This window comes from Rhinopithecus roxellana, chromosome 20, assembly GCF_007565055.1.
Source record: "Rhinopithecus roxellana isolate Shanxi Qingling chromosome 20, ASM756505v1, whole genome shotgun sequence".
Lineage (NCBI taxonomy): Eukaryota > Metazoa > Chordata > Mammalia > Primates > Cercopithecidae > Rhinopithecus > Rhinopithecus roxellana.
The window spans coordinates 16692132-16718478 of record NC_044568.1 but is presented as its reverse complement, the minus strand read 5'-3'; the positions used below and the strand labels follow the sequence as shown (position 1 = coordinate 16718478).

The 26347-nt window shown below is 49.3% G+C and overlaps 1 protein-coding gene across 3 annotated transcripts in view; it reads right to left on the bottom strand.

Annotated features, from left to right (window-relative positions):
- GNAO1 (G protein subunit alpha o1) overlaps positions 1-26347 on the bottom strand; it is a 167201-nt gene that overhangs the window by 43013 nt on the left and 97841 nt on the right. The window contains exon 1 of one of the 3 annotated variants that reach the window (XM_030925457.1): positions 19902-20087. The exons of the other annotated variants lie outside the window; for them this stretch is intronic. The gene's annotated coding sequence lies outside the window, so the exon portion shown is untranslated. Of the gene's footprint in view, positions 1-19901; positions 20088-26347 lie in introns of those variants that run through there. 3 annotated transcript variants of the gene reach the window in all.

Genomic DNA, 26347 nt, shown 5'->3' with positions numbered 1-26347 from the left:
GGGGGGTCCATGAAATCAAAACTATTTTTTTGTTTGTTTGTTTTTTTTTTGAGATGGAGTCTCGCTCTGTCACCCAGGCTGGAGGGCAGTGGCCGGATCTCAGCTCACTGCAAGCTCCGTCTCCCGGGTTTACGCCATTCTCCTGCCTCAGCCTCCCGAGTAGCTGGGACTACAGGCGCCTGCCACCTCGCCCGGCTAGTTTTTTGTATTTTTTAGTAGAGACAGGGTTTCACCGTGTTAGCCAGGATGGTCTCCATCTCCTGACTTCGTGATCCGCCCGTCTTGGCCTCCCAAAGTGCTGGGATTACAGGCTTGAGCCACCGCACCCAGCCCAAAACTATTTTCATAACAAAACTAAGATGTCACTTGCCTTCCTAACAGTGTTAACATTTGCATGGATGGTGCAAAAGTAGCAGCAGCAGATACAATTGTGGTCCCCTTAGCCAGAAGCCAGGCGCCGGCACTGGACTTGGCGCCGGACTGCAGAGCTGCCATTGCACTCCCTACGACCTAGAAAGCAAATGCTGGCTGGACTGAAGAATGTCGTTGGTGAAGGAGTAAAAATTACGACTTGAAAAAAATTCCACTCTTGAGTACATGTCTTAGAATTCTGTGTGATGACATAGAATTCTGTCTGTGACATGGGAAGTAGGCACAAAACCCATGCTGCAAATGTAAGGGTGGTGGCTGTATTGGGGAAAGGCTGAGTTGCAAGCTAGACTTGCCCCTTCCTTCATGGGACACTGCTTTTCCTGAGAGGCCAGCAATGGGATTTCAGACTGGGGTCTCTGGCAGAAGTTCTCCCAAAAATGAACCAGTGAGGCACGATTTCAAAGAAAATCACTGACGTATTTGTTACCAAAATTATAAAATTCTGGCTTTCAAGTGAAAACCCAGAATTGTGGAAGACTCGTGTTTACCACTGTAAACTTGATAACTTCCCAATACCTAAAGCTTTTCTCAAAGATCAGTGTCGATATTAACAAATGTGAATTTTTGGTGTAATACGCTGAAATGTGTCAACATTCAGATCTGTGTAACTCATGAACCAATATTTTCCAAATGACCAAAATGATGTTAAAAATCATTCATGGTAAGAGATCCATTCAAAGTGCAAGGTAGGCCAGTAAGTTTTAACGTAACAGAACAGGAAAGGGTCATTGACCAGCACAGGCAACACAGTGAGACCCCATCTCTACAAAAAATTAGAAAAAATTAGCCAGGCATGGTGGCCACCTGGGAGTGGTGTGTACCTGTAGTCCCAGCCACTGGGGAAGCTGAAGTGGGAGGATTGCTTGAGCCCAGAGGTTGAGGCTGGAGTGAGCTGTCATTGTGCCACTGCACTCCAGCCTGGGTGAGACAGATCCTGTCTCAAAAAAAGTAATGAAAGAAGGGTCATTGATAACACTTTCAGATTCCACATTGTAACTCTCCTTTAAGAAACTACCATTTGCCAAGTTCTGGGAGTTTCAAAGAATAATTATCTGAAAAGGCTAGTAAAATACTCCTTCCCTGTTCGTGTGGGGCCAAATTTTTCTTCAAGCAAAACAACACATCACAACAGAGAGACAGCAGAGACACATGTGAGAACCGAGCCATTTTCTATCAGGCCGGACATGAAAGAGATTTGCAAAAATGTAAAACGATGACATTCTCCTTATTAAAATATTTTTGAAAAATACAGTACTTTTCCATAACAATTTTGTTTATATTAATGTGTAATGGACTTATTATAGTTATTTTCAAATAAATATATATTTTAAGTTTTTCTTAATTTTAATTTTTAATATAATAAAAATTGATAGATATAACCTACATAAACAAAATGCTTACTGGGGTCCTTGATAAGTTTTAGGAGTATAAACCAAAATGTTTAAGAGCTGCTGGACAAGAGCATTCTTTCCCAAACATCATACTCTAATATATTCATAAGTTCTGCCAAAGTCCTGCATCAGCTAATGGGCAATACTTATTGTTTTTCCTTGACACATCTTTTTACCCTATAAACATCATATTCCTATGATAAGTGAAGAACTTGAATAAAGTATTTTAAATAGAAAATACCCATAAGAATAACTACAATGAGAGCAGAATAGGATTCTAAATTCTCTGGATCCCTTGCCTGTTGAAGGCTCTGGGCTTGAGGCCTTGCTCTCTGTTGACCTAGGAGATAGGTTCAGAGGTGTTATGAGGGTCCAAGCACCAGCCTGAGACTTTCTTTTTTGAGGTTCTCAGACAAGCTGAGAGAGAAGAAGGAACCACTTTCCAACTCGGTGAGCCCATGCTATTAAATGTGTGAGCCTTGTCGCACTGAGCCATCTCATCTCACAGAGCAGTGGCACGCGTCCCACTTGGAAGGCCCTGGGCAGCACATCCCAGGGTTGGATGGCAAGGCCTCCACCTGTGGAGGTGTGGCTCATTCTCAGGAGACCTTCTCATGGGTGGGAGTGGGGCTTTCGGCTACAGCCACCACCTTAGGAAGGAAATCCAGAATTATGAGTCTTTGCAGAAAGTCAGTGCTGGCAGGAAGGTTGTCAGGGTTGGGGTTGAGGAAAGACCTCTGGGTTCAGGGGTCAGGGCTGGCTGAGCCAACCAGTCCAGAGAGATACAGCAGGATACAGCAAGCCCAGGCCGTGGCCGCTTCAGTGTTTGCTGCGAGCCTTGGGGCTCAGGTAGACAGACACACAACCACACATGCACTCAGGGGCCTGGTGTCAAGGAGGGACCCCAAGAGATCATGACAGCAGCCAGTGTCTAGCGAGCACTTACCAGGAGCTTTACTCCATTTGATGTTCACAAGTATTATCATTTCCCCCATTTTATACTCAGACAAACTGAAGATCGGATGGGTTATGAGACTTGCCGACGGTCCCTCAGCCAGTAGGTGGTAGAGCTGGGATTGAATGCCAGCCGCCTGACTCCGGAGCCCACATCGCCAGCCCCGTGCAGCCCTGCTTCCCTGTGATTTAGTGGCCTCATCTTCTGCGAGGAAATGGAGGCCCGGGAGTAGGAGGTGGGGCCATCAGTAAGCCAGGGGCAGAGCTGGCCCAGAGCCTGGCAGCCCTGTCTCCCCGAGGGCAGGGTCAGGGAAGGCTGGCCCCTGGGACCTCTCCAGCTGCTATCACCTGCTCTCCTCAGCTCCCAGAGGGCTTGGCTGGTGCCCACCTGGGGGAACTGGCGTTACTGTGTTGATGCTGGTAGTGTTTACATGCGCAGGTGGGATGGCGACAGGTGTAAAAACAAGGGTGACAAATACTCCTGTCAACTAAAACACAGGTGAGGCAAAGTGGCGCCCATGGCCATGCAGCAGCTGAGCCAGGCAGGGAGGTCCCAGCGGGCCGTGCTGGGTGAGGCAGGAGGTGGACAGCACAGTGGAGCCAGGGCTGGATGCCAGCTTCTCTGACTCCCAGAGTCTGGCTCCTGGGGTACAGGGGGTCAGGGGTTGAGCCAAGCGTCCGGGGACTCATCTGCCAGGCTATGTTAGCAGGGAGGGAGGAGGGAGAGGATGTGTCCCTCAGGTTCTCAGTTCAGCGCTGGGCCAGGTGGGTGGCCTGCTCCAGCCAAGGCACCATCACCCCGACAGCTTTCTCTGAGGTCTGGGATCAGGGTGCATGGCCTTTACTTAGCCCTGCCATCCTCATCTTCCCTGATAGACTGGGTGACTCTAGGTATGGGCTCAGGCCCAGGTGGGGAAGGAGGTCAACTCTGCCGTCTGCTGGGGAAGAGCTGCACAGAGCTCGCTGGGTGAGAGGTCAGCACTGCAGCTCCTAATCCAGTGGGGCAGGGGGAACCGGCTTAGGTTGGCACTCACTCTCTGAAACTACAAGGCCACCAAGTGCCACCTGGGCTCAGGTTCCACTCCCCTCCAAGGCATTTCTTGCTTTCCTTCATCCCTGTCACTCCTCTTACCCTCTTCCATGCCTCTCTCCCCCATCTCCACTCCCAAGCCCCACACCCTGGCCAGGGTAGATAGAGCCAGCCAGTAGTTAGAAAAAAGGAGTTCCTTTCTGCAGGTTGTAAGGCTTAGAAAACGGAAGGTGCACTGGATCTCAGCCCTCTCATGACCTGCTAGTTGGGAACTTTTCTATAGGCCACAACCTGCCATGTAACCAAGTTGAAATCAATGAAATGTGAACGTAAAGCATACCACTTCTGGGTCAAGGCTCTTAAGATGTGAGTGTGTCTCCTGTATGCAGAATATGACAAAATCCTAGGGGGTGGTAGTGCCATAAGATGGAAGGTGTTGGTCCATGAGTCACTGTGTGGAGGAGAGCCACCCACCCACCAAGAACACCTGCCCCAGACTAGTAGATGAGCAAGAAATAACCTACTGCATCTGAACCATGAAACATTTTGGATGTATTTGTTATAGCAGCTAGGGGCACTCTTACTAACACATTCTGCCATTGTCTTTCCTCTCCTGGCTTTTGTTCTCTATTTGACATCTGACCTCTGTTTATCCTACATTGTGGATTACTGAGTACGGTCCCTCTTCTAATGCTTTAGTGAGCAATAGAGTGCCCTCTCAATAAGGCTGTAAGCTGGTGAAAGAGCATAGATGAGTTTTCTGGAGTCTCAGAGATCTGTGCTGTACCAATACTCGCCCTAAAAAGGGTAAAAGTCATGCTCCACAGCAGCATCTCTCAAGCCTCAGTTACTCACATAATTTTTGTTCACCACTGTATCCACAGAACACTGCAGGCACATAATAGGTGCTCAATAAATGATCATTAAATTTTTGCTGTGTTTGTATATGACCTGTACTTTAATTTACTTAATATTTTTCTTTCTTTCCCTCCCTCCCTCCCTCCCTCCCTTCCTTTCTTTTCTTTCTTTTCCTTTCTTCTCTTTTCTTTTCTTCTTAAAGATGGAGTCTTGCTCTGTTATTCAAGCTGCAGTGCAGTGGCAAGATCATAGCTTACTGTAACCTTGAACCCCCCAGGCTCAAGTAATCCTCCTGTCTCAGCCTCCTGTGACTACCTAGGACTATGGGAGCATACAACGTCCTGCTGATTTTTTTTCTTTTTTTCTTTTTTAGAAATGGGGTCTCACTGTGTTGCCCACGCTGGTCTTCTTGGCCTCAAGTGATCTTCCTGCCTTGGCCTCCCAAAGCACTGGGATTATAGGTATGAGCCACTGCATCTGACCTAATATTTTTCTTCAGACTTTTTCTACTGAAATGTATTTCAAGCAAAAGGAAATTTAGTACCAACAATGTCTGGGAAAGGATGTATTTAATATGCTAGCTTTTATCTTTTTCTAATATCCATGAAAATGAATTCACAAATATAGAGATAAAAATCAACATGTTAATCCATCATGCCAGCTAAAACTGACGTCCTTTCCCCACTCTGGGGAGCACTGCCCCAGCACCCAGCACAGCAGGCACAGCTGCACATTCTTCAACTCTCAGGGAGCAGAGTGGCATGCACAGGAGCAGAGGGTCCGGGTCTGGCCCCTGGGCAGTGGGACTGGAAGCAGCACACTTCACTTGCCTCTTCTCCTAGCAGAAGGGCCTTGGCTTCTGGTCCTGTGAGGCCTGAGAACAACCCTGATTGGCTGGGAATGTAAAGTGCTTGCAGGCAGCCAGCAGCGATCTGGTCATGCCACTGAGTCCAGGCTTCCAAGCCCGCAGACCTCCTGCTCCCTTCTCTGTCCTTGTCCTCACCCTTGGTTCCTTGGTCTTGGTTTCAAGGTGGAATGAGCTCACTGGTGGACTCCCCAAGGAGTGTGGGGCATCCTATGGGAAGGGAAGGGGCATCCACACGTTCCTTGGCTGGGTGGGAGAGCTGACAACATGAATCTGTCCCTACCTCCTCCTACCACCTCTCCCCACCTCTAAAAGCCAACTTGGGGCCTCATGCTTTTTGACAGAAGAAGATCACCTCAAATATCCCGGACACGGTTGCAGGGGGCCCAGGGGCTCTGTTCTGTGAAGGAGCTTTGTTGTCATGGTAACTTCTGGTCTCTAGTGGCCACTGTCCTCGTAGAAGGGAGCTGAGAAGCAGCAAGAGGGACCCCGCCTTGCCTGCCTGTCCCCACAGCAGCTAGGAGAGCACTTGAGCTTCAGTGAGGCAGGTGGGAAGGGGGCTGTCTCCCGTGCCTGGGAGAGAGCCTGCAGGGAGCCATAGAAACCAAGTCCAGGACTGCTTCCTCCCAAGCCTCTAAAGCCCCATCCAGCCACATGAACTTCAGGGAAATCCCTAGAAGGAAATTCTGTACCCTTCACCCCAAGTTAGACCTGACCTGATGAAAAGGTGGGGGTGGGGGCCTCTGGCCCCTCCATCCTAACCCATCCTCTGAGCCGGCCTCCCCCTCAAACCACTGTCCTCCCGCTCCTCCTCCTTTTGTCTTGCTGCCTCCCTCTCCACTCCATCACGCCCACTTCTCCTCTTCTCTGGGCACCCAGCCTCGTGGATGCCGGTTCACCTCAGTCCACTGTGAGCCCTCCTCTGTCTCCACTGTTGTCCCGTTCCGCCACCCAACATTTAGGTGCCAATGTTCCCAAGGGCTCAGTCCTCAAACCCCTTCTTGCTTTCCCGAGTTATCTTCTCCCTGAGCCAGATCCTGCCTGATTTTCCTCTGTGCAGAGGACAACTGGATAACCCCTACCTAATCTCTGGGTCACTGGCCTTTCAGACTCAACTCAATGTGTCCCCAGTAGGACTCTCCTCCTGGTTTCCCATCCAAGGCTCCAGCATCACATTCCTTCCTGCCTCATTCTCCAGCTTTCTGCCCTATCAGCATGTCACCACCACGGCTGACTCAATATTTTTAAAAATGTTATTAAATTGGACTCATTAAAAAAAAAAAAAAAGCCAGCTTATCCTAGGCCACAATATCCACAAAACCGGAGGTTTGTGTGCTAATTTTTCTAATATACACTAAAATAATAAAACTATTAGAACAAAAGATGTTGGTCTGTATAAACTGCCAGGTCATTTGTGTGCCCCAGGAAAGCCCACACCACTCTTTGGGGACACACAGCCTCTATTCCAATGTCATTTCTGTGCTTCCCATGACACAGGCTGGGGACCCCAAAGTTGGCTCCACTCTTCTCTTCCTCCTTTCCTGTAGCTGGCTGATTCCCAAGGTCATTTACCCTCAGGAAGGTGTGAATCTGTCCCTTCTTCTTACCCTGCAAGAACACCCCTGCCTCCCTGCATGGATGAGGGCAGCGGCTCCAGACTGGCTTCCTAATCTCCCTCTCGTCCACCACTGAGTCCTTCAGTGGTGCCACAGTGGAACCCTGCGTGCTCCCCACTGGCCGCCATGGAAGAACTAAGCAAGGTCCCTTGCCCACCAGCTCCTTCGACTCCTCCCATCTGTTAGCTCACACTCATCTCACCATCCTTCCTATGGAGGAGCTGGGGAAAGACCTCTGCTGAGAGAGAGACAGTGGCCAGAGGGAATGGAAGACACATCACGGTGGCTCCACCAGGAAATGTCAAGTGGGAAGCAGTGATTCCAGCAAGGTCACAACACTTGTGGGAAGTGCCAGGGTGTGGCCTCACAGGATCTGGGCTAGTTATGTGACTCCCTGTGACTCACTTTCCTCAACTGTAAATGGTGTTCTCCCTGCCATGCTCTCCTCCCAGGGCTCCTGTGAGAACCAGGGTCTGGGGAATGGGCTCTCTGACTGTGGAGCACTTAAACTGTAGGGTGTGTGCATGTGCCCAGATCCATGTCAGTAGAATGAATAATAACTACAAAATCTGCTGAGTGAAGCTGGCTTTGTGAGACAAGCTATGGTGCACAAAAAGGAGAGACATGCAGGAGCCTCTGGAGGCCAATGCTTCATCTCCCAGGCCAGCTGGCCACCATATCTCCCTACCAACATGGAGGCCCATCCACTGCCCTCCAAGCTGAAAGGGACTGGGGCTGCCCTTCCTGGGATTCTGGGAAGGAGGGAGCTGGCCTTTTCCGCCTGGTGAATCTTAGAGGCTGGCAGGAAGAAGTCTCCGGAAGGGAGCAGCCACCTCCTGGAGAGGGCACTGGGCGCTTTGCATAAGAACCAGGCCTGTTTCTGTAGCTCCAGGGGGAGACTTGGGTGGGGGCATGCCTGGGACCACCAGGCCAGAGTTCTGCCCAGTGACTGCCCCCAAGATGGGCCGGGGTGGACCAAAGTACACTCTCCAAGGAGAAGTCGCTACCTCAATTAGCTCTCCTCCCAGGAGCGGCTCCACTGATCTCCTCAGAGGCACAGCAGGCTCCCAAGGGCTGCAGTCCCCCGCAGCCCCCAGCCTTTGCCCAGAGTTCCCAGCCACATTGTGCCTGAGGCCCCACGCTGCCCTTTTCACTCCCTTTGCTTGGCCAGCAGTAGGCAGTGCCTTTGAAGTCCTGTTTTCTGGTCCAATTGGAATCTTTGCTCAGAAGCAAAATTAGAGAGGCTGCACAATCAGCTTGCAATTTAAAATGCCACCCAAGCCTCCCCCCACTCCCCCCTTTTTAAAATGTCATCTTAATTAGATGAAGCTTGGCTTCATGTTTTCTGAATTTCAAGGTAGTTTCTCTAGGACATTTCCCGCCTTGTAGTTATTTTGATCTTTACCATAAGGTGGAGGCAGTGACTGGAGGCTGGTCTGTGGGTATGCAGGCACCTTGGCCCTCAGCAGGTTAGCCCTGGAGGCTGAAGAAACACTGATCTCAGGGGTCTTGGGGACGGCTGGTCGTAACTCCACCCCATTAAATTCAGCACTACCCTTTCTGGGCCTCTCTCCAGCAAGGGGTTCTGCTAGGGGTTGGGAGGAAACCCTGAAGGGGCAGGGTCAGTTTGGCCAGCTCTCCTGTGTCCTGGCCAGTGAACTCACTTCCCTGCCTAAACTCTGCAGATTCTGCCGCAACGATGAACGATGAAGGGGATTTCCGAGAGTGTGGGCCGCTGAAGATTCCAGGTCATTCTAGGACCCTGCATTAATACCACTAACTCACGTGAGGAAGGCTTCTGACTAACCTTCAGTAAGAAAGTCTGCTTGGTGCCCTTTTGTCTTCGACGCCCATCAACACCTGTGAATCATTCCTTTCAACAAAGAGGGAGCAGGGAGCAAGCAGTGGGACTGGGCTCCTCAGCCTGCTGCAGAATTCAAAATCTGCTGATCCACAAGCTCCATCTCAGAGGACGGCAGGGAAGCTCCCTGTTAGGAGCTGAACTGTGTTCCCCCAAAACTCATGAGTTGAAGTTCTAACCCCCAGGACCTCAGAATGTGACCGTATTTAGAGACAGGTCTTTAAAAAGGTAATTCTGCTAAAATGATTAGATGAGCTCTAATCCAATAGGACTGGCGTCCTTATAGAGATTGAGACACAGACTCACAGAGAGGGAAGGCCATGTGAAGACAGGGGGAGAAAACGGCCATCTACAAGCCAAGGAGCAGAGGCCTCAGAAGAAACCAACCCTGCCAGCACCCTGATCTCAGACTCCCAGCCTTCAGAACTGTGATTATGCTTTTGTTATGACGGCCCTGGGAAATGAATACAGCCCCCATGGTGGAGCTCCGCCTGGGGTTGGGAGTTAGGGTTCTCTCTCCATCATTCCAAACACTATCTACAAATCTACGTGGGGTCAAGGTCCTTCCTCCCCTGAGCCTCACCACCTGCCCTCCACCCATCCCTTTCGAGGCTTTGCACACACACCAGCCTCTTTTCCACTAGAGGGCCTCGGCACTGGCTCCTCCTGGACTCGAGTCTTTGCCAGACTGGCTCCTTCTTATTTTTCCAGTCTCACTTTAACCCCCAAGATAAGGCTTTCTCTGACCACCCCCACCTCCCAACCTAAAGCAAGTTTTTCTCATCCTAACATGATTTTCTTTAACAGCACTTATTGTAATTAGACAGGTTTGTTTCCTTGATGACTGTTTCTCTTCCCAGGGGAACTGTAAGCTCTGTGAGGGCAGGGCCCACATCTGCTTCATTGACTACTGTGTTCAGTTACAAGATGCTGCTCGTGGAATAAATGAACTCCAGACTATACGTTGAGATGGGCACCAGGTACCATCTCCTTGTCCTGGTAAGGTCTGGCGGGGTGAGCTGAAGGTGGGGTGAGGAAACAGGAGAAATGGCCGAGAGCCTGTTCTCAAGGTCTCTGCTCACCTCAACAGGAGACCCAGGAGAGCCAGGCTGTGGGGCATACCAGCCATGAGGGTAGCTGCAGTGTCACAGGGGGAGCAGAATAAGGTGCCAGCTAACCCTACCTGTCCTGGATGCTTCCAGAGCAACTGGAGAAACGAGTGCTGATGCGCTCCAGTGGAGGTGGACAGTGTCCTTCCTTGTCACCCACCTATTCAGCTGAGTATCAACACAACCCCACCTGTGCAGACTGCATGTGGAGGCATGGGCCAGGCCACCAGCTCTCAGCCAGCCAAGGTGGGTGGTCGGTGAAACTCTGAAACTGAGTCATGGATGGTACAGGGCTGTCTTCTGGGGTGGAGACATTTGTTTATTATGTAAATTTCAAACCCTCTAATATTCCTCCTAAGAAGTTATCTGGTTTGGAAGTTGTGAATGAAAACTGAAGAAAAAACATGAACTAGGCAGAAAAGTGAAGTTTGCCTACATTAAAAAAAAAAAAGTTGTAAACTGATGTTTGAGCCTAATTGTGTAATTATGGGCCCTTGTCCTTTCAAGGGCTGTGAGGCACCAAGTCTTCTTTTGTTAGGAACAATGGCCATGAAAGTCAGCTCCCAACAATGTTAAAGTGTTATGTTAAGTCCAGCACATCTAATATATCCCTTATTTTGAACAATAAAGAAACAAGTTTCATAACAGCATCTTCCTGGACCTGCTGAATAAATGATGAACAATATTTCAAGAGCACCAGCTTGAAGAGGGACCTGCAATCTGCCTGCCTGGGATGGCAGGAAGGATTAAAGAGAACACAGGCCTCAGTACCATGGGCAAAGCCCTGAGAATCAGGAAAAGCAGACGCAGGGGGCTCCCTGAAGTCTGGGGCGGCAGGGTCTCTGCTCTCCCCCGTGAGGGTGGCAGTGAGTGTGGCTCCCACCAGCCTCTGTGTTCTGTGTTTACAGGTCTCTCCACTGAGCGCTGGGCTCCTGTGCCAGGCGCCCTCTTGTATCCAGGATGTACCAACAAGCTGGGCACACAGCAGGTGCTCAGTAAACATTTGCCAAGTGAATGAACTTGGTAGGGCTTGGTAGGGAAAGATCTAAAAAGGAATGAAGTAGCAGGTTAGAAAACTTAGGGTGCAAGATAGGTGTTCTGCTGTGGCTTTTCAGTGCCCTTTCCCTTGCCAGTGTCTATAAAATGAGAGTGTCGCGTTGGATAGATCAGAGGTGGGAAACTGGCTTCAACTTGAGGGCTGACTGCAACCAACTGGTAGTGGCTGCCTGGGGCAATGGCTATCCCGAGAGAACTCTGAGGGCAGATTCAGTGCCATGACTGAAATACAGTGACTGCTGGGGACAAAAGCTGGGGGTCAATGATAGCAAGCACACAAGACACATCCATGTCACCCTTTAGATGTGATCATCTCTGAGGTCACTGTCAGCCATCATGCTTTGTAATGCTTTGTCAAGCGTGCAAGTCTGCAAACTCTGACAGTCACAAGGGTTCCTACTGCTCCAGAGGGTGAACTCGCTGCCCACCCAAGATGCCAACTCATGCTCTGGTACTTCCCAGCCTCTCCCATGTCAGAGTCTATCCACACAGAAAATGCTGGCTTCAGCAGAGCCTGTTGCAGGGAACACAGAGAGATGACTCTTGGGGCAGCTGGTCACCCGTTTTATGCGGCAAACCTCACTGGTGGGGGTCTTGCTGTGGGAAGGCTGCCCGCCAGCCTCCACACGAGGCTCTCCTGTGACCCCACCCTGAGCTCCGCATCACACCACTTGGTTGCCTGGGTCTCCAAGTGTCCATCTGGAAAACAAGACTGTGATTCCTCTGGGGCAGGAGTGATATCTTCCTCTGGCATACCCCACCCCAGCATGGGACAGGGCACAGAGCTCGGCATACAAAAGGCAGTGGTGAAATCATGGGAAGCAGTCCACAGACAGGCAGAACGAGCTGTCAAAAGCTGCTCAGGACTCCTGCGACCCTTCTCCACCGACCCCACGTCGGCTGAGCATGGAGGTCCCGTTTCAGGCCGGGGAGAGAACCAGAGATGGCTCAGATGAATTCAAGTCCAGGCTGGGGAGGAGACAGCAGGTGCCAGGTATGTGCTGGTTCCTTGTCACAGCATTTTGTCCTCCCAGAAGAGTTTAGGTGGAATTATTTATATAGAGAAAAAAAAGTGTTTTTCTGTGATTCGTTCAATTAATTATAAAGCAGCTGTTTTTAATAATTTGGAACATGTAAGAAAAGGGAAATGTCAGGGCAAGACATAAATATGAAGTTAAGGCACCAGTTGGGTAAGAAATCAATACATACATTGATGGTATCAGCAACACAGCAGCAGCTCCTAGCAGCCAGGGGCTGGCGGGCTGGCTGTGTTCAAAGCACCTTCTGAGGAGGGGCAGCCCGGGCGTGACCCCCAGTCATGTAGGGCACTGTTGGCCATGGGAAGGAGTTTGGCTTGTATTCTATGTGTGGTAGGAAGTCAAGGAGAGTTTTAAAGGCAGGGAGCGAAATAATATTGTTTCAAAAGCTCATGCTGGCTGCTGTGTATAGCCAGATGGGGCTGGGGGCTCGGAAGAGTGGCCCCCGGGGAGCACTCCAAGGAGGCCACTGCAGTTGTCAGATGAGAGATGATGGGGGTTTGGAGAATGTCTGAGCTGGAGGGGCCCATAGAACTGCTGCTGTCTATGCTCCCTCATCACACAAGTTGGGAAATTGAGGCGCAGAGAGGAGGGGCTAGCTCACTGTTCCAGGGTCACTGGTGGCTTAGCTGGTAGATCCTGGGAAGGAGGTAGGGCTGGCTGGGAAGCAAAGGCTAGGGAGGAGGTGGGTGTGGGGGGGCGGGGGGTGTGTCGAAACCCTTCAGGGAGAAGCCAGTGGTTTGAGCTGTCAAGATTCTAGAACCCAGGGAACCTTAGTCTGCTTGGGCTAGTTCTGGGGTCCCTGAGAACCGAACACGGCACACAAGTGGGGAGAGGGTGACAGTGGGGCTGGAAGTAAATTGTTAGCTGCAGATCAGAGAAGACTGTTCACATCAGTGTGAGACTGGACAGAGGTGCTGCTGCTGGATGACCCACAGGCAGGACCCCTGGGTGGGGGCATTCAGAGCCCTAGGATGTTCTGCCCAGACCTCCATATCAAGGGAGTAACGCTGTGAGCAGTCATTTGGGAGCAGGCCTATTAGGGTCTCAGTATTTTAATCTGTAAATTGGGGATGGTGACAGCGTGCATCTCACAGATGGCTGAATTCTAAATGAGTTAGTGCAGTCAGGTGCTCAGCACACTGAGTGACAACAGTAAAAACAATTCAACATGATGGCAACTACAGCTTATTAATCACCCACATCTGGCACTCTGACTGAGCCACTCTGTGGGGCAGAATGATTTAGCTGTGTTCCACTGGGAAGAGAAGCACAACAAAACAAGCACAAGTCAGGGTTTTGATGAAGAAGAACTCACCAAAACAAAAGAATGCAATGAAAAAATTAAAAAAACCGAATCTCCCTCCATACACATGCACATATACATAAAAATAATGGAAAAATGCCAAGTTTCTGTGGTAAGTGCTTAGAGGGCGAACAGAGAAAGCCCTTCCTGCAGCCTCTTCATGCCCTGAAGAAATCACTGAGAGCAAGGCAGAGGTAAAAGGGGGTCCGGGTCACAGAGCTGGAAGCAAGAGCTGGGGTTTGAGTCTAGATCTTTCTGACCCCCAGAGTCTGTGCTTCCGGCTCCCCCACACCCCTTCTGTAAGACTTCTCTTTGACCCTCAAAAGCAAATCCAAGTCACGTCCATGTTTTGACTGAGGGATGTTACATGGTCCACTAGTATTCTTGGTGGGGCCCGAAACAAAAAAAAGGTCAAACCCCCCCCCATCAATTGTATTGTTAGCATAAGCCCAAACTCTGTTTACTTGACTGCCATGGCTGTTATTTTTATTGTTCACCGGTATCCACTGTCCACATCAGCTTGCCTGTATTCACCCCAGCCACACAGGTTGACTTTGGAGCTCTCAGGGGTCTGAGGAAATGTGGCCTTGCCCTGGGCTGGGAGATGGGCCTATGGCCGCTCAGCAGGGAATGGGCTGGTGAGAACGCCCACCTCAGGGGGCTGGCAGTGGCAAGCATCTGGCTTCTGGAACTAAAACCTGCTTGCTGGAACTTTGACAAGTTAGTGGGAGACAAATCAAATGGTCTGATTTATAAAATGAGGCTTAAGTAAAACTCCACACATTGGTGGTTCAACTGGCAGTCCTGAAGGAATCTAAGAAAACTCAGGAACCACCCCAGACAGCCTTCAGCTCCATCAAGGGCACCAGAGCCAAGTGGGCGCAGGACGCTGATTTTCAGATCGACCTGTGTAAAAGTTTATATTTTTAAAAATATAATTTTTTTTGGTCAGGGATAGGCCAAATAGGAATTCACCCATTTTAAAGATGAGAAAACTAAGTCTGGAGAGGCCAGTATTTTACCCAGGAAAGCATTTGGAGGTGAGTAACCCCAGATTCAGTCTTGACTCTATCACTTGCTCCCTGCGTGACCTCACAAAACCTTAGCATTCTAATCTGTTTAAACAGTCCCAACGTCTCAGGGTGTTATGAGGATTAAAGGAATGAATACAAGCCACTTAAGACAGTGCCTGGAGCATGGTGACCAGTCAGCAGAGGTTAACTGTTACTATGTCACACAGTTGGCCATGGTGAGCTGCAGCCAGGGGCCAGCTGGTACCACTCTGACTGAGAGAAGCCACCCATTTATTTAAATTCTCTATACCGCCTGACCACTATCTACAGCCTTTTCTGTTTGTTTCTCTTTTCTCAACTCTAAATTCTATGAGAATTATCCTGCTCAGAGGCCTCAGCTAGCAGCTTACATGCCTGGTACATAGTGGGTCATTAGTGCAAATGTTTTAGGATTATAGGTGGCCCTTTTGAGATGGGACAAAAGCTACAGCCTCTCTTCTTAAGAGAGAGAAGGCATGTAGTCATGCACACACTAAGCCACCCCCAGGAAATATACATCCAGCTACACTTGGACACAGACACACTTGCATGCACATGTGCACACGCGCACACACACACACACACCCCAATCTGCCTTTCATTTCTGAGGTCGCAGCCCCAGAACCCTAGGTTAGGAAGCTGGCCGATTATAAAACACAGGCATCTGAGTGGTTTCTAAGCCACAGCATTTGCTCACATTGTCTGGGTCCATGCTGCCTCCGGACCCTCAGGTAGACTGTGCTGATTTCTCCCAGTAGAGTAATAAACCAGGCAGAGCGGCTTGTGGAACTATTTCCATCCTGCTGGAGATGCTGCTTCCTCATGGTCTGGATTGTGTGGAAGTGGCTACTCTGCTAGCTCCCCATGCAAATTTAATAATGTTCTAAAAGCTCAGTTCCACATAAATATAAATGTGTTTCCATCTCTGAGGTTTCAGTGATCAGGAGGCTTTTAGAAATCATTCAGAGAATTATTTAACAGACAGTCAACAGCTAATTGGAAAAAATGATTCAGAGACAAAAAAAGAAGGAAGGAAGAGCTAAGAGAGACCAGGGAAGAAAGGAAGGTGGGGGCTGCCGCGGGCTGGGTGGGACTGGGGCAGGGGCGAGGAAGCACAGTGAAGCCTTGGCAGTCACAGCCCTGCCAGTCACATGCAGCCTCATGCCAGGCCCTTTCTGAAAAGGCTTTTATTTGAGAGAGTTAGACGCAGCAGATTGGAGGAAGCAGGCCCCAGGGCCCTACCTCCCCAGAGTGGGATCTGCCTCTGTTCATGTTTCAGAAAGGAGTGAGAAAGGCCTTCTTTCTCCAGGGTTGGACAGCCCCAGGAAGGCTAGCTAACCCAGCACTGAGGGTTTCATCTGGAGAGTGAAGGTAGGAATGTGTATCTGGACAGCCGCCCCAAGTTGTGCCTTTGGAGTTAGGCAAGCCTGGGTCTTGGTGCTGGCTCTGCCATCTATCAGCTGTGTGACTGTAGGCAAGTTACTCAACCTTTCTGAGCCTCGGTTTCCTGATCTGTAAAATCAGGTTAATCATTTTACCTGCTCATATGGATGAGGCAAGCTTTCCCAAACTTCAGACCTTTCTGTCTTGTTTTCACAATTTCTGTCCAATCCACGATACCCCATCCTTATATTCATATGTTTCATTTAATTGACTCATTTTTTAAAAAAAGTTAAACTCCTACTTTGGCCCCATTCTAATATCTGGGCAGTTATGAGCTAGATGGGCTATGTTTTGGATTCTTATTAAAATAAGCATATTACTATTAAAATGAAGACTGTCAGAGTAACACAGAAATGACAGTGTCTCAGAGCCTGGCATATATGCCCCACGTATGGGGGCAGTTGTTACTGCCCTTGTCATCATCACTGTCACTGATCAGTACATGCAAGCTGGAAGGGACGTGACAATGGAGTCTCCGCATGCACCTGGTTTGAGAGCCCTTAACCCACATCTGGGGCTCGCATCCTCTTCCTGCCAAAGCCTGGGCCCCAGCCAGGGTTCCTCTTCACCTGTTTCCTTACCATCTTTCACAGGCTGCCTCATATCTGCACATGCAGAAGATCATCCTACACAAAGATAACTATTTTATTTTATTTTTTGAGACAGCGTCTTGCCCTGTTGCCCAGGCTGGAGTGCAGTGGCGTGAACATGGCTTACAGTAGCCTCTACCTCCTGGGCTCAAGTGATCCTCCCACCTCAGTCTCCCAAGTAGCTGGGACCACAGGCATGCACCACCACGGCTGGATAATTTTTTATTTTTATTTTGTAGAGACAGGGTCTTGCTATGTTTCCCTGGCTGGTGTCAAACTCCTGGGGCTCAAGTGATCCGCCCACCTTTGCCTTCCAGAGTGCTGGGATTATGGGCGTGAGCCAGCACTCCCACCTGATAACTATTTTTTTAATCGCCTAGTTCTACATAAAGAAGAGAATACACACTCCCTGACCCAGCCCAGCTGCACACATTTTTCCATCTTCACAACTCCCTCCTCCCCAGAAATTTGACAAAACCTGAATTTCTAAGGAGGGGAAAAAGTACTCCATTAAGCAATGCCTGGTTATTTTTCAATTCTGCCTAGCTGACTAACCCAGAATTTCCTAATTACAACTCCACCAGGAAGCTATAACAGTTTCATTTAAAAAAGAAAAGAACAGAAATTCAAACTTAACAAAAATTCCCACCTTTTAAACACATACACACACACACACACACACACACACACACACACACACACACACACACACCAGTTAGACAAAACAGGCGCGCAGTGTCCATGGCATCCACTGGGTGGTGACTGCGCATAGGAAACAGGCTTGGGTTTGGATTCAGAAATCCCAGGTCTGAGTCCAAAACCTGTACTCCCCAGCTGTGTGATGCTGGGCAAGGTGGTTGGCCTCTCTGAGGCTTGGCTTCCTTGTCTGCAACTGAGGGTCAAGGCAGTGCCAGCTCATGAGCTTGCTATGTGGATGAGGGTACAGGGCAGGGCATGACTGCTTGGTGAGCTCTGGTACATCACACCAGATATGAATGTTAGAGATATGAATGTTTCTGGTGCAAGAGGTCACATTTGGATCTGGCCTCAAGCAAGCTGGGAGGCAGGTAGAGTTTATCTGACCCCACCCTAGGTACAGGGAATCCCGTGTCCTACTCCCAAATGGCAGTTTTCTCAGTTAGCTGATGGCTAATCCCTACTGGTAGATGCTTCTCCTTTCAGGTGTATTAGTACTTTAACCAGGATTCTTAGAGACCTAAAAACCTTTAACACCCAAAGGGCTCTAACTGGGAGATTTTAGGCATGAGGGAGATGCTTTGAAGTGGGACCCCACCATCACTCCTGAATAATGTATACCTTGTAGGAAGAGTTGTGGGATGGCTACAGCTTCCAGAGAACTGGGATTCCCTCATTTTATTGCTAGGGAAGAAACTTGGGTCTCTAGAACCAAGTCAGATTCTGACCGGGAGCTCCCACTGGGTCCCATCACGGGCTCTGTTTGGTTTCCCATAAAGTATCTGACAAAGCAAGTGCTTTGGCTAGAGACAAAGGGTCGCTTTTCAGTCTCCACCTGTGCTGGGCTGTAGGTGGAGCCCAGCAGGCTGTCACTGGTTGAAGGCCAGTTCTGCAGGTTCTAGGGTGAGGGTGACCAGCTGGGCAGAGGCACCCTGAATAGCCTTGATCCTCAGCCTCAGCATCTGTGTGTCCCCCTGGGTAGGTCCTAGAGGTAGTTAGAGCCCAGACACGCCGCTGAAGATCCTCCAGCAGGCTCAGCGACCCCCTCTGCATGCCTGTTCATGTAGGCATCCTTGAATGCAGCCTTGTTGTAGGGCCACTATAACTCAACTCCACATGGGAAACAAGTGCTTCTCCCTTCAAAGCTGAAGGACTTTGTTTAGCTGAGCTCAATTCCAGCCCGTTGCTCTGGCAACTGGTCTTCGGGGGATTTACATCTCATGCATCACAACAGAGGAATAGCCATTCAGCAAGTAAGAGGGGTAAAAAACCCACAACACAACACCAGTGCGCCTGCCCCCACCCCAAGAGCGCTGCCACAAAACAGGAACAGAATCAGCAACAACTGAAATCTCCCACAAGCCCATTCGGCTTTGGCTGGCAATCAGCCAAACACAAATTCAAACTTAATCAAACTTTCCTGTCTCCCTTGTAAAGCTCAGGAAATCAGTAATTGGCTTTATAATTACATTTTCTGATCACGTATCAAAGGAATGGGTCCTGCCAAAGGCCAAGGAATGGCCTGTCTCCAGTAAGGACAGCCAAAGGTCCCTAACAGAGGCTCTGGAAGGTACGGGAGGAGAATTAACTGCTGGTTGGCTAAGAATAGAGCCTGTTATTTATAACCAAGGAAGACACCAGTGACAGCCGAGCCTTGCTTGTGGTCTCCCCCAAACACCCACCCAGGAGCGCCAGGTTTCTGATTTAGAAAGGAAGCCTTTGACAACAGTGTCAGCGGCAAGCAGGGTGGAAGATTGGGAGGCAGAGGCAGGAAGACCACCTCGGTGAGGAGCACCGTATGAACACCGGGGAGAGGGAAGGCTGCCTCACCAGGGCAGTGGCCTGGGCAGAGAGAGGAAGGGCTGATTCAAGAACCATTCTGCAACAGGAAGTGAGACATGGAGGGGCAGGAGGAGTCCAGGGTCTCTGCTTGGATAACTGGGAGAAAGGTGGTGCTTTCGATATAAAGATGGAAGGGAGAAGAAGCCTGCTTTGTGCGGAGTGGCTTCACATGGGCTGGGCCTGGGCTGCTAGCGTGCCTTAGCAACAGGAGTGCTAACAGGTGCAGCCCAGCCTTTGTGTGCACTTGATAGGTGCTAGGCCCCTGAGATCATCATCTCATATAATCTTCCCAGCAGCACAAAGAGGTAGGTGACTTATTATCCTCATATTACACACCAGAAAAGCAATGCTCAGGAGAGCCAGGAGAAGTACCTGCCCATCTGTGAGCCACGGAGCTGGGACTTGGACCCAGGACTGTCTGACCCCAGAGTCCACAAGTTCAACCTCTGATGCCATTACCACTTCTTTATCTGCAGATGAAGACCTCTCACAGTCAAATAGAAATAACTAGCAAAGGGCTCCCAATGCTGGAAAGGGAGGTATAGACTAGACGTGGAAGCTGGAGGGTGGATGGCTCAACATTCATTAAACAATCTATTTTAAAATGCTAATTGTAAAGGCAAGTCACAGACGGGGAGAAAATATGAACGTTCATATATCTGACAAGGAACTTGTATCGGGGATATTAAAAAAATCTTAAAACTCATTAATAAGAAGACAACCCAATAAAAGGGAAGAATAAAAGATCTGAACAGTTACTTACAAGAGAAGATACACGAATGGCCCAAAAGTATGTTAAAAGGTGCCAAATATTATTAGTCACCACGGAAAGGCAGATTAAAACCACAGTGAAATACCACTGTGCACCAACTTGAGCAGTTAATTAAAAGGGCTGGCAATCCAAATGTCAGCGAGTGTGCAGGACAACAGGAACTCTTATATGTTGCTGGTAGAATTTTCAAGAGTAGCACCACTTGGGGAAGTAGTTTGGAAATTTCTTATGCGGTTAACATACCCTCCCAACGTGACCCAGCAATTCTATTCCTGGGTAGTTACCGCAAGAAATGAAAACATATGTCCACACAAAAACTTGTACATTAGTGTTCTGGCAGCATTATTCATAAGAGTCCTGGAATGGAAACAAGTGAAATGTCCATCACCAGATGACAGACAAACAAATGATGGTTTACACTTGGGGTAGGTTGGAAGCTTGGTCGTAAAGAAGTGTGACGAGAGAGGCAGCAGCAAGAATCCAGAGACAGGCAGAGGATCTGAGAGGGGCATTGCATTCAGACACCTAGCTCACATCCAGTCCACCTTTTTTTTCTTTTTTTAAGCAAAGGCTTCTGATGTGGTTGGAGCAAAGAGAGCAGCCTCCACATTCTGCAAGACTTATCCTGCACAAAGAGTTATGTCGGTCCCCCATTCCACCTATGGGAAGCTTGAAGCCCAGAGAGCGACAGGGCCTGCCTGCAGTGTCCTCTTAAGTTAGTGCCAGAGCCAGGATTGCAAGTGAACTCCCCTCGCAGAGCCTGGCCTAGGTAGGAGTCAGGCACACTGGGGGTCAGCGCATGGCTCTGCTGCCAGTTGGGCAAGCAACTTAACCTTTCTTAGGTCATCTATAAAGTATAGTAATAACCCTGTCACAATACTGTTAGCACAGTTAAGTGATATGATTTGGTGTTTCCTAACAACATTAGGACCTATCGCCTACTAAGCATGAAATATGTGCCAGGTACTGCTGTTAATCACTTGGCACACCAAGTGTGTAACTTCCTATAACCTACGTTCATGTGGGAACATACTATAGAGGAGGAAAAGTGCAGAGAGGTCACACACTAGCAAGTCTGGCAAGGGGGTCGGGCATCTGAGCCTTTTCACCCCATGCAACGTTCCCAGACCGTCATTCATTCATTGCTTCTCCCCACCCAATATCAGGATAGCTCTGAAATTAGCCTCATTTTCGGTCATAGATATGAAATTATGGGTTTGATACGTTAGTGATCTTTTTTCAAGTACATATTACAACCGATATGCAACTACAAAAGTAGGAATAAAAAGTTTATCCACGTACCATTTAATCTCATATTCCACCAAAGTATGTGTGCCATGCCAGGGAAACATTGACATCACACGGGAGAAGCTGCTGGCACACTGTCTGCACACAGAACGTGGGACTCGTGTACCAGAGATGTCATGCATTTTCATATCAGAAGGGCAGTCCATTTTTAGAGCTGGGACAGGAGACAGGGTGAGAAGCCACCACCACAGCCACCAAGAAATGAATTTTCAGGTGTGCTCTGTCATGTCATAGAGAAGCAAAGCTGTTTAACTGCTCAGCTGGGCCCAAGTAAGGAGCAGAAAGCAGCCAACAGAGCCAAAAAAATGGACCTGTCACCCCAGCAGAGGTGCTCCTTCCAGTTGGCAGCAGTTTGGCTAAAATTCGCACCTGAGCGCTATGCTAGAGACTGGCTCCCTACTGACAAAAGTATTTCATCTCTTCTTCCTGAGGTCACAGTTAGGCATTTCACAGACTTCCCCGCAGTTAGGTGTGACCAGGGACCAAGTTCTGGCCCGGCCCCAAAAACCTCCCTTGTGACCTTCCCCAGTCCATTGGCCTGATACCAGGAGTCCAGCAGAAGACCCTCAGCTGAGGCTGAACCACTGACCACAGGGGAGTTGGCTCGGGCCTACGTGGGGACAGGGCAACCCCTGTTCCACCACTTCTACATTAGACTGGTGGGAGCAAGGAACTAACGTTCACTGTGTTGAGGCCTTGAGATTTCGGGGCTGCTGGTTACAGCAGGTGGAGCTGGGCATTTTCCAGAGTGTCAAGAAACTTCTGTTGCTACCATACTAGGGCTTATACCAATGGAGGTATTAATACTTTCTCCAGTATTTTTAAATACTGGGTCCTTTTCAGAGTCGGCAATTGTCAAACAGGACAGCAGAGGTGAACGTGCAGCTCATAAGCCATGAACATGCTGTGTAATAAGACAGTGAACAGCTCCATTTTAAATTCTAAATTTGGCCAGGCATAGTGGCTCATGCCTGTAATCCCAGCATTTTGGGAGGTTGAGGTGGGTGGATCACTTGACCTCATGAGTTCAAGACCAGCCTGGGCAACATGATGTAATCCTATCTCCACAAAAAATACAAAAATTAGCTGGGTACGGTGATATGTGCCTGTAGTCCCAGCTACTTAGAAGACTGAGGTGGGAGGATGGTTTGAGCCTGGGGGGCAGAGGTTACAGGGAGCCAAGATCATGCCATTGTACTCCAGCTTGGGTGATAAAGCTAGACCTTGTCTTAAAAAAAAAAAAAATCCAAATTTAAATTCTGGCTCCATTTTCTCCACAGGGTAGAAAAATACCAGTATCTTTTGAGATTGTTCTGGGGATACAGTGGGATATATCTGTGTCTGCGAGCATCCAGCATGTGGCCAGAGGGGGATACTCTGTGAATGGTGGGCTCCTCCTGCTGCTGGCACAACTCAGCACACAGCCTCAGAAGTCCCCAAACTCAGGGATGACTGCAGCCTGGGTGCAGTTCAGATTGTCTGCTGGGCAAGAGCCTGCTGGGGAACGTTGGTGGGGAATGGGGAGCAATGTGGAGCAAGAAAGAGCCAGTTCCTTAAGCTCCAAAAGAGTGCAAGTCCCGAAGTCAGGGCAGGCAATGGTGCTATGGTCAGAATATCTGTGTCCATCCACAATTCACATGCTCAAAACCTAATCCCCAAGGCAATGATATTAAGAGGTGGGGCCTTTGGGAGGCGATTAGATCATAAGAGTGTTGCCATCTTGAATGAGATCAGTGCCCTTATAAATGGGCTTGAGGGAGCCTTTTGTCCCTTCTGCCACGTGAGGATGCAGTGACAGGGCACCATCTATGGAGCAGAGAAGAAACCCTTACCAGACAGCAAATCTGCTGGTTTCTTGATGTTAGACTTCTCATCCTCCAGAAATGTGGGCAATTCATTTCTGTTGTTTCTAAATTACCTATTCTAAGGTATTTTGTTGCAGTAGCATAAAATAACAGAGAGAGATGAGTAGGTCTGGAGGAGTGAGGGGCTCTGGCAAGGGGGCAGAGGCAAGGGAAGAATGAGGTGAGACTTCAAAGGGCACCGTCCTTTCCACAAAATTGGAAAGATAATGCACAGAAGGGGAGAAAATATTTGCAAAATCGCATATCTAATAAAGGGCTCATATCTGGAATAAAGGACTCTTACAACTTAACCATAAGACAAATAACCCAATTTAAAGATGGGATAATTCTGAATAGACATTTCTCTGAAGAAAATACACAAATGGCCGAAAGCACATGAAAAGATGCTTAATATCATTAATCACTGGGGAAATGCAAATGAAAGCCACAATGAGTTACCACTACACCCACGAGGATGGCTATAATAAAAACGATGAACAATAACACGTATTGGTGAGAAAGGGAAAACACTGGAACCCCCACATGTGGAAGATCGGAACGTAAGATGGTGCAGCCACTTTGGAAAACATTTTGACAGTTCCTCAGAAAGTCAAACATGGAACTATCTTATGAACCATCAGTTCCGCCCCTAGTTATGTACCCAAGAGAAATGAAAACATGAGTCTGTACAAAACTTGTACATGAATGTTCATAGCAGCATGATTCATAGTAGCCGAAAGGTGGAAACAACCTGAATGTCCATCAAATGATGAATGGATGAATGAAATTTGGTTTAGCCATACAATGAAATGTGATTCAGCTACAACACGGAAAAAACCTTGACAACATTATGCCAAGTGAAAGCAGCAAGATACAAAAGAGTACATAGTGTATGATTCCATTTGTATAAAATGTCCAGAATAGACAAATCCATAGAGACAGAGAGCAGATCAGTGGTTGTCAGGGGCTGCAGGCAGCGGGGTGGGGAGGGAATGCTAATGGGTATAGGGTTTCTCTTGGGGGTGCTTGCCTCTGTGCCCTGCCTGGAGAGGAGCCAGGTTCCAGGAGTGGATGCACAGGGCCAGCTTTCAGGAGGCACCCCCTCTCACATGCCTCACATGTGTGACCCCTACTCTTTGCTTCCTGCACAGTGCTTGGGCAGGTGTGGTTTCAATTCAGCAGGTGAGAAAACTGAGGCCTGCCAGAGGGCCTATGAACAAGTGGGTTCTAGAACTCAGGCTCCAAACTCATTCTGGGTCTCCAGGATCTGATTTTAACTACCTGCTCTGATTTTATAAGGGGCCATACAGAAAGCAATGGGCCAGGTACTCAAACATCTGGGATCAAGAACAGCTCTACCACGGATTAGCTGCAGACTTTAATAGAACACCCACCAATTCTGGGCCAGGCACCATGCTGGGTGCTGGAGACTGACTCCAACTGAAGTCATATAGGCCCTGCCCCTGTCCCTTACAGCCTTGTTGGGTCAGGGGGCACAGACATTGATCAAATACTCAGGTGAGCACATACACCAGGGGTCTGAGAGGCAGGACAAGAGGCCCAGCCTATTTGGGGAGTCAGGAAAGGCTTCCAAGGGAGGGGAGGTGATGGCGGAACCCAGGCCTGGGGGAGGGGAGCAGTGGTGGAGAAGTCCTCTATGGAGGAGATAACTCACTCAGAAGCCCTGAGGCCAGGAGGTTGCGGCATTTAAAGAGTCAGCAGCAGAGCTTGTGGCAGAAGCTGCAGGAGATAAGGCTGGCTTTATCCTGAGAGCAAAGATGCCACTGAGCGCTTTTAAGCAGGGGATTAGATATGCATTTTTAAAAGCTCACTTCAGCTGTTGTGTGGAGCACAGATTATGGGGTGAGAGGCAGGAGAAGCAGTGGGAAGCTGGAGAGGCTGGTGCAATGTTTGGGGGACTGGGACAGGGACATTCCCCACTGCTCTGGGTTCCAGGTACCCCAGTAGTACCATGGGACACTTGCCTATGTGGTCTGGGTTTGGGGAGTGGGCCAATCAATAAAATGTGTGCAAAATGTTTGTAACAGTGCTGTCAGCTAGCTGCCCAAAGACCTCCCTGGCCTCCGTACCCCTTCCACAAGCCTGCACCGTATGCTCTGCCATCTCATCCTCATCTAGCAAGCCGCTACTGAAATCCATCCTTCCTCTCCCCACCACACCGGGAGCCTTCTGGACTGATCAGACTAAAACTGACAGCTCTGCACGGGGCCGCTCGTCTCCTGCGTCCCTGAGACATGGTTACCCTTGACACAGATGCTGTGGTGCTAACACTTGACAGTGTTTTTCTGCCTGATTTAGTGGCTTCACCCTGATGGTTCCACGGCCCATGTATGCCAGTCCACACTGGTGTCCCCACCAGGTGGGGACCATGCCCATTTCTACAGTCCCCCGCCCGGGCTATAGTCCTGTCTTAGAGTGACAACCCTGAACCACTCTCATTGATGGATGTCAAAAAGAGTGTTTCATTCTCAGTGACAGGCTGATCTGCCCCACAGTGCGCTGGATACTGTGGGGCAAGTGGCCTGCACTGGGGGCTCGCCAAGGGCTGCCCCTCCTGCTAGGCTGCTTTTGCTGCTAACAGCCTGGAGGCTGTGGGAGCAACAACTCCCTCCTTAAGAGAAAGTCAACCTTCAATTGAACACAGGCGCCCTAACTTTGAAACTCTGTGTTTTTTTTCCCCTTCCCCCCCTCCTCTCTTTTTTGGATACAAAGGAAGAACCTTGTGCTTGGCAATCACCTAAACTTAGCAATTAAGTTCTGCCAGGGGAATTTATAGAACTAAAAAGGAGGTGGGGTGGGGGAGGGGCGATCTTAGATCTCGTTCCTCGGATCTAATGGATGAAAAAATGGAGACCATGTAGGGTAAGGGATGGGCCTGAGGTCGCCCTGCCAGCCGGGGCAGGGCCTGGGGGCTGGTCTTTCTGTGAGGGGTCAGTGTTCTAAGTGAAGGCCTGGTATGCTTCCGGTTCATGACAAAGACCCTACCCCCCCTCCACCCCTGCTGCTGAGTTCCAGCAGACCCCAGGCTGCCTGAGCTCCTGACTGTCCAGAGGCCAGAAAGTCACACAGAGGGAAGACTGGCCCTCACGCCGGCCACTCTTGCTATCAGAGCTGGGTAGCTTATGACACAGGGCTGTGAAGGCTGCATTTTCCCACCTTCCCTGACTTTTCTCCAGGAGGAAGTAGCCTCCTTTTAGAGGCCAGGCCTGATTCTCCTCTCCCTATATAGCTTGGGAACTTCTACAGCCAGGAGCCCAAGTATGT